A 9,376-nucleotide genomic window follows, 5' to 3' on the forward strand; every position below is an offset into this window, starting at 1 on the left:
CTAGAAGTCCAAGATCAGGTGCTGGCTGATATGATTCCTGGTGAGGGCTCTCTTCCTGGTTTGTAGACAGCCGTCTTCTTGCCATGTGCTTACATGGTCTTTCCTTGGTGTGTGCATAGGGAGATCTCTCTCTTCCTCTTCCTGTAAGGCCACTGGTCCTATTGGATTAAGGCCCTATCCTTATGATCTCACTTAACCTTAATTACCTCCTAAAGACCCTATCTCCAAATACAGTCACATTGAGAGTTAGAGCTTCAACATATAAATTCATGGGGGGGATACAGTTTAGTCCACAGCAGGGCTGGTTTCTGCCCAGCACAATATCTTTTTCCTTTTTTAATGTTACTTGTCAACTATAAAAAATTACATATTTTCTGTAAAATCCAAATTCAATCCTTTGCTGCTCCTGGCCTGCTTCACTCATTTATTTTATCTGACTAGCTTCTTTAGACATTTAAGTTTTGACCCCTGGCCTATCAGTTAATCAGTGGCTAGATTTTTCTAAACTGAAAGTTAAGACATATAAATTCATGAGTATAAATGTGTTTATGGAAGAGTAAAACAAAATGCCTGAAAATGGGATTGTTTTGGAAAGTCATGAATATATGGATAATGATAATGAGAAGCAGTCTAATTCTCACATTTGTAACCAGTGGTTGGGGACACCCTCAGTTTAGCTTGCTGTCACTTAACACTGACCTAAAATTCTATTTGTTAACTCAGATGTTTCGATAGTGAGGAGCTTATTGGTGTTGGACTATAGAAAATGCACATGTTGAAAGCAAGCACAGCCCTCCATGGCAGAGTTTTGCAAGTTTTCTTTGGCCATGACCCAGATAGAACCCTATACACAAGGATGCACGTTGCTGTATTGTATTATAGCATATTGTATTGTATTGTATTGCTATAGCATATTGAATCATAATGTAATGTATTCTACGATGCTTGTTATGGCCTACATAGTTGACTTCCCAAACACAAATCAATAGCAACCTGTAGTTTAAAAACAGTGTTCTAGTTGGCCAGTCCACTGGGTTTTGATTTTCTTTCTGTTAAATATTTTGGTTTACCCGAAGGGTTTTTGTTCGATTTGGGTTTTTGTTTGTTTGTTTTTTGCGGTACGCGGGCCTCTCACTGTTGTGGCCTCTCCCGTTGCGGAGCACAGGCTCTGGACGCGCAGGCTCAGCGGCCATGGCTCACGGGCCCAGCCGCTCCGCGGCATGTGGGATCTTCCCAGACCGGGGCACGAACCCGTGTCCCCTGCATTGGCAGGTGGACTCTCAACCACTGCGCCACCAGGGAAGCCCTGTTTGTTTGTTTTTTAAATACTAGCCAAGGCTAGTATTTTATAGGGAAGTATTTTCCAAGGAAAATAATTTTATTCTATTGGAAACACCCTTTGGAACTTTTTTGGTCACAGATCAGAAGTGCTTGGAACTGGAAGGAATTGCAGTGGTCAACTCAGGATACACCATCCAAATATTAGCATTCATGTTAAAGCTCTCTGTGTTTGGATATAGCCATCCTAAAAAGGCAAATCACAAAAATTTCCACCTGTGCCTTTTGACTCTTCTGAACATAACTAGTTTCCAATTTATTTTGCTAACTGCCTGCTTGCCATGATCTCATTCTCCCTTGAAAAGCTCACAGTATGGTTTTTGTTTTGTTTTTCATTTCCTCGCTGTTTTTTCCAGGTCACAGTACCACCATTGACTTGGTGATTGTGGTTTGAAGTCACCAAGAGGTTTGATCTAGACAGGGAGAGGGGAAGAAACCCAGGATTTTATTGCACACCTAAATTGCTGCCTGATGACAAGGACAGCTTCAGAGGAGCTGAAGAAACGAGCCCCGGACCTTCCCGGGGGAAAAGTAGCTTTGAATCCACTTATCGATGAGGAAAGATGGGTGATGTGCTGCCATCTATCGGTGACACTATGAAACAGCAGTGTCTAAGGGTCGGCAATTTTTAATGCCACTAGTTTCTATAAAATTTCTGTTTTGGAGGGAACTAAAGTTAGTTTCACTTATTCTCCAATATTTATTTCCCAGGCAATCTTGGCTTCAAGTTAAAGCATCTGAGGATGGGAATGACCCATCTTTCACCCTCACGAAGCTCGTCTGTAAAGTAGACCAAAAGGAAGGGGGAATTCCCACCCTGTCTCATTACTGTCCAAGCCGACATACTTCCCCTTCAGGATGGTTTGAGGGAAGGAGGGACTGTCTGCTCCTGTCAGAGGGATTTCAAAGAACATACTGTTCCCAGCCTTTAGATCTCCCCGATTGCCTCATTGGTCTCCTGAGATTATCATATATTATGTGCAAAGGGCATCTTTAAAGCAAAACAAAATAGTCCCACCCTGTTTGGAAGCATGTTGATTCTAAATGCCGCACCATTGTGAATAGTCCCCTGGGCTTATTTATTAAGTGAGGGAAACTGGACATCGAGGTTCTGCCGCTTCCATTCTTAAAGGGTCTCTGTTTATTAGAAAAAAAAAAAAAAATGGCACGTCCAAGGAGAGTTAACAAAATTGTATATCTAAAATGTTTACACTGAAAAAAATAATTATTTTTTAATGGGAAAATTCAATGCAGTTTGTATTATTCATTATATAATTGTAAGATTTATTTAAAATATTAATTCATAAAGCACACTAGCAATGGAATGAATAGCCGTGGCACACAAATTTGAAACACAGTGTGTGTGTGTGTGTATATATATATATATATATACACATATATATATATGTATATAGGTGTGTATGCCAAGTACTCAACTTATTTCTAGGATTTATCAGTGAACAATGCATACTAAAATCTCTGACCCTCAAGCATATATTAAGATGGGGGGAGATAAACAATGAATAAACTGATTAAGACAATTATATATAGCATTGGAAATAGTGGTGAATGCTGTACAAGAAAGGATGCAGGGAATGGGGGTGGGGAATGTGTGTGGAAGAGTGAGCTGTAATTTTGAGTTGGGGTGGTTAAAGTATGCTGGCATCTGAGCAGAGAATTGCAGTGTGTGAAGGAGTTAGCTATGTGGGTATGGGGAGAAGAATTCCAAGCAAGGGGAGCAAGCAGCTTGTGCAAAGGCCCTGAGGCAGGAGTGTTCCTGGATTAAAGCAGGAGGTGAGTGTGGTTGGAATGAGGAGGGGGACAGTGGGGACAAGGAGGAAATGAACTTGGGAGAAAAATTCACTGGGACTGCCAGCTACCCTGGGTTTATTGAACTGCCCAGAATGTTTTAGGTCAGGGATTTTATGTGCCAAATCCAGACAGCAGCAAAGTGGCCTTGTTCTAACAGACTCAGCTACTCGAGGCAGGAAAGCACAGGGCCTTGGTCCGTACACCTAGAGGGAGCAAATCTGCTCTGCCTACCTCACCTCCGTGCCTGGTGACGTCACCCCTCAGCCTTGCTCTCATTCCTCCTCCTTCAGAGCAGGCTTCAGCCCAGCACATCCACCAGGCAGAGGAGGAAAGGCAGTAGCTGTCTCTGCTCCCCACCCCCTCACCACGTTTGGCTGGCTGGGCAGCGACAGACCCAGCGACAGACCTAAGGCTGATCTTGGAACCTAAGAAAGGATGAAGGCGGACAGAGTTCAGTTAAGGCATGTGCCGCCACACTCTCCTTCTCCATCTCCAAGTTAACACCGTCCTGTGTTCCACGCCTGTGCTAAATGTCCTCTGGTTCTTCATCTCATTCTCACTTCCAAGTTTTCTCTAACTCAGGGTTTTTCAGCTTCGATGCTAATGACATTTGGGGCTGAATAATTTTTTTCCTTTTTTCTTTTTTTTTCTCATCTTTAGGGCTGGATAATTCTTATGGTTGGGGGCCACCCTGTGCATTGCAGGGCCATCCTGTATTGTAGGACAGGGATCAGTATCTCCGGCCTCTAAACTCGAGATGTCAATAGCACCCTAGGTTGTGATGACCAAAAATGTCTCCCGGCATTGATAGGTGTCACCTGAGGTACAATATCGTTCCCAGTGGAGAGAACCGGTCTAATGTGTGGCTATAGTTTGTGGGACGATTTTTGACATCCTGCCCTATGAAGTCTCCCTTTTCCTTCCTTCCCCTACTCCGTCTTTTAAGTAATCTTGTTCTCTCGATGATGCTTTCTGGACTGATTAGAAGAGAGGTGCTGGCCTCTCTCTCCACTAACTACTACGACAATATGTCACCCTCAAAGCTGCTGTTTTAATCACATAGTCTGCATCCCAACTCCCTGATGTGTTTTCATGTTGTTTGGACATTGCGGCTCTTTCATATGCGGTCTGCACATTTACCCACGAAATAATCATGTCTTTATTCAGTAATTTTCCTTGTTAACTTAAGAAATGTTTTTTGTTGATGATAATACTGATGACAGAAAACTCCCAAAAGTTGTTAGACGCCAAAATAATCTTTGGCAGAAAATCCTGGGAAACTCCCGGACTAGTGGGAAAATTACTGGGTTTTGTATAATATAACAAGCCTTTACGGATCCTCGGAAGGGAGTTGTTAGCTGGGTTGCAGGTGGGAAAACTGAGGAAACAACATCTGTTATGAAATGTTCCATAAAACGTGTGGTTGAGAAGTGATAGAAACAGATCTCAGCCTTCTATGTTGTCATCAGAGAAATAGCAGCTCAAAGAAAGTTAGAGCCTGAGACGCCCTTGAGGAATCAACTAACATAATCCCCTCATATAGGAAATAACAAAACAGAGGCCAGAGAATAAGTGTTTTGCCCAAGAGACGTAAAGAGCTTCAGAGTCTGGATTTGAACTCGGTTCTCCTGATTCTCTGTTCTGATTTGTGATGAAGTTTCCTCAATCCACAGCAAAATTTAAAAAATAAAGATAATTTAGAAAGGCTGTCTTAAATGAGAATTAGTTACTTTTTTTTTGAGAATTAGTTACTTTTAAAAACTGTCCTTTATCCTGAGATTTATGCCCTTCTGGCCCTTCTACATTTTTTTTTTTGAGAAAAAATATTGTCTCTATTAATAAATAATGACTGTAGTTGTATCTGGAGTTTTGGGGGTTTTCTTAATGCTTGTATTTTAACAATGCCAAAGCAATTTACCACTACGACCACTTCAAAAAAAAACCCAAAACCAAAACAAAAATCTGGGAACCACTGATGTAGACTCTTCATATCCAAAGAACGATGGAGATTTTCTTTTCTCTAGAAAGCAAGGCAGGACACACAGGTCTATTGGGTGATAGAAGATGGAGACCCCCAGCTGAGCAATTCCTATAAACAATGATCACCCAACGACCCAGACTTTGGCATCTCTGGGATCACCCTTCTTCCTTCCTTTCACTCCCTCTCAGTGAATGAGAACTTTCTGGAGTCCTCAGGCTTGACTCCTGACATGGGGCCCATCTGGATCACCAAGGTGGCTTTATCTGGTCTGAACCAGACTCCTAGGTGTATCTGGTTGGAGCAGGTGGGGTTGGACTCTGAGACACTCATTGTTCTTGCAGGATGGGGCTTACTCTAAGATGCAAATGCATTCGAATATTAGTTCTCCAATTGTCTTAAGCCCTCTGCTTGAGAAAAGAATACCAAGATCCAAAGAAAGACTTTTCGATCCTTTTAGGAACTGGACTGACACTGCTCCTCCTTTGTACCATTAGCCCCTAGCTCACTCCTGCCCCTAGGAAACGGAGAGCCCAAGTTACTAGAAAAGTTTCATCAGGCTTGAGTCCCCACCAAAGTGTCCTGGTGTACCAGTTTGACCAGACTATTCAGATTCCACATTTATATCTCAACAGAGTCTTCTGAAGACACCAAAAAATTGATCAGAGGAGGTCTGTGAAATCACGACCCCGCATAGTTAGAGGCTGCCATGTCTTATGCCTATGAGCACCCTCCAAATCGTGAAGCTCACAGCTGCCAACCAACATAGAAAGAAGGATACGAAGCATTTTAAAAGAGGAACGTGACAGCAGGACGTCTCAGAGGGCTGCAAGAAATTTCAGAGGAAAAGGAAACCAAGAAAGGAAAGATACGTGGTCAACATTTATCTGTATAACCTCATCTCCTCATTGAATTTCTTTTTATCCAGTTGCCACAGCGTGTCAGGGACCAGATAAAGATTTACTGGGATAGACTATTCTAGTAAGTTTACAGCTGGCCGAGGATGAAGTTGCCTTTACATTTTGACCATTCCTTGGACTGTTTTAGATGGTCTCACATGACACATTTGCGATTCCAGGAAGCACAGACGCAGGGAGGAGAGAAGAGGACCAGCAATGTCAAGGGCTTTGTGAGAGGCCATGCTCAGAAGCTCGGCATGTGCTTTCTCTTTTAATCTTCACAACCAGCCCATGTGGGAAGTATTATTATCCTCACTTTACAGGGGAGGAAACAGCTTCTCAGAGGAGTGAGGTAACTTGCTCCAGGTCACAGGGCTAAAAGAGGACAGAACTCGTATTCAAATCCAGATCTTCCTATCTCTAAAGTAAGCTTTTCACAAGACTGCAGAGCTGTAGGGCATCTGGCCATCCAATGCGTTTGGGAAATGGGGAAGGGCAGTGTGCTTTCTGAGCTGTGATATGATGTGACACAGAGAGAATCTAAGGGACAGAGGCAAAAAAAAATTATGGGTACAGTCAGCATAAACACACAGCGCGGGATTAATCTGCTTGCACCAGGCTTCCTGTGGCCCTCGATGTCTGAAGTACTCTATAGAGAACTGTGCCGGGTAGCAGAGACACTTCAAGCAAAGGAAGGACGAGAATTTGTACTCAATACAGAATATATTCAGGATGCAGTGTTCCATCTGAGCCAATATGAAGGTGAACATTTGATGAGCTTGTATTTCTAACAGCTTCTGGAGGCAAGAAACTTGTAAAATTGTTTGTGTGACATCTTTACTACAGACCTATTACTCAGTTGACTCACCCTTTCATTTCAGATAATTAATATTAACTGATGTCAGGCATATTATAGGTTTAGAGCTAGAAACAAAATTATACTTAAAGAGGCAAAAAAAATCTCAAAAGGTTTTTAGAAAGTATGAAATCCTTAGGATCCAACGTGTGTGATCTTGTGACGGCTCAGGAAATCCGCTGGCTTCTGCCTCGGATCTGAAGACTGTTTACATTCCAGTGGAATTCCTGGGAAAGTCCAGAGCTCTCTGTGCTTTGAAAACAATGGCTTATGGAGATCAACTTCCCAACTGCAGCAACCTGACAGGAGAGATTCTGCCCAGGAGGGTCTTTTTCAGGCGGGATGGGGCCAGAGCAGCATTCCTCAAGAGCCCTGCCTGTTTGCTCCCTTGAGCCGAAACCAGAACTCGTTTGCAGGTAGGCAAGCTGCTGCCTGCTGAGGCATGGCTGGGCTTGGAGAAAGACGGCTGCTACGCCTCTTATCATTAGTAGCAGTCATTGCTGACAGTCTCTGCAAGTTTCCAGTGTCACGGCCATTCCCTGGACAGGCTAGGTACTCATCAGGTGTGGCTACCTTTTTCATTGGCTAAGGAGTCATGGAAATAGAACCAGCAATATTTCTTTTTAAGCTACACTAAATCTCTCCTTTTGCAGAAGAGGAAACTGAGGCTCTGAGAAGTTAAATCAGTTTTTTAAAACGACGCAGTTGGTTAGTGGCAGGGTCAAGCCAAGGAGCCAAGATTCATTGGTTTAGTCAACACATATTAGTCAAGCTCTATACTATGTGCAGGGAAAGAGCATCATCTAAACTAACAGTTTCTGGTAGTGAAGGAGGGACGGATTTGGGTGTTGGCCTATCCTTCAATTTTGTTCAATTATCAACCTCTTAAGAAAGGGAACCTGATTCTCAGTTTAATGTTAAGTATAACAAGCCAAACGTGGAAATATCATTCTTCTTGCCTGGGGTTGACTTAGGGATGGACATGTGATCTAGTTCTAGTCAAGCAGATGTGAAGGGAAATTTGCTGTGGGGCTTGGAAATATTGCTGGGAACGATTTTTCTTCGTCAAGGGTTGTCGTCTCTGGATGTAATGCCTGGAACTGGGACTAGCCTGTTGACAGGCTAAGGCTAGCTGAGAGGCGAGGTGGGAGGAAGGCTGAGAACTTGATGACATCACTGAACTTGACAAACCAAAGTCGGAGGCCCAGCAACAGCACCTGTTGATATGTGAGTTGATAAAATTATCTTACTGATGATAACTAGTTGAGTTTTCCAATCCTGGCAACTTAAAGCATCCTTCTAAAAAATGTGAAGTTTTAGTAGTAGGTCATTACTAGGGTTTGCATCTAACGACTTCTATTTTCTCTTAAGGAAGGAGAGGGATGAGAGATTTGAAGAAAGTGGAGAATTGGAAAGCAGCTCCATAGGGAAATTCAGGAGTGCTGAGGGCCTGAGTGATTATAGCAGGACCAATCTATTGACTTAGTTACCTTTCTCCAGCTGTGCTCAGCAGCCCCAGGACAGCGATGGAGAAGATGGATAATTACATTCAGCAAGAGTTGAGGTTTTTCCAGGTCGACGCTTCCCCTTTCCTCTCTCTGCCTCACCAGTTCAGCTCAATATTGAGACGTCAGTTCAGCTCAATACTGAGAATGTCTACCACGTACGAGGCACTCCTAAGTTCTTGTAAGGATACAAATATTTTTGTGACTTCCGGGTTGGCCCAGATCAATTCAGAGGCTCTCCAGGTGGGTCCATGGCTTCGTGGCATTAAATGATCTTCAAATGTGAGATTATATATTGTCAAAGTGGACAAAATATAACCAAATAGAGAGTAATAATATAATCACATGAAAGTATGCTTTCTTTTAAAATTGTGACATAAAATTATCCTTATGTTATCAGCCATTTGTAATTTTTTTTTATTGTCTGGAAGACATATTTCTCCCAGTTGCCCACTTCTGTATCATTTAATAGCTCTACATTGTCTTATTTTGATTTTTATTAATGATGTTGTTATGAACAGAATTGCCCCCCCCCAAATTTATATGTTGAAGTTCTAATTCCCAGCACCTTTAAATGTGACAATATTTGGAGATAGGGTCTTTTAAAAGGTGATTAAGTTAAAATGAAGCCATTAGTGTGGGCCTTAATCCAATATGATTGACGTTCTTTTAAGGAGAGGAAATTGGGACACAGGCATGAGCAGAGGTAAAAGTACATGAAGACACAGGAAGAAGATGAACACCTACAAACCGAAGAGAAAGGCCTCAGAAGAAACCAACCCTGAAAACACCTTGATTTTTGGATTTCCATCCTCCAGAATTGTTAGGAAATAAATTTCTGTTGTTTAAGCCAAAAAAAAAAAAAAAAGTGGACAAAATAATTCACATGAAAAAGAAAATAAGTCTCTGCAGACCCCTTTTGCCTTTGGGTTCAAAGCAATGAGAAATGGAGATCAGATGCTCCAGGTTTACTTTAAAAACACCTGCA

Source organism: Phocoena phocoena, chromosome 12 (genome assembly GCF_963924675.1).
Source record: "Phocoena phocoena chromosome 12, mPhoPho1.1, whole genome shotgun sequence".
Classification (NCBI taxonomy): domain Eukaryota; kingdom Metazoa; phylum Chordata; class Mammalia; order Artiodactyla; family Phocoenidae; genus Phocoena; species Phocoena phocoena.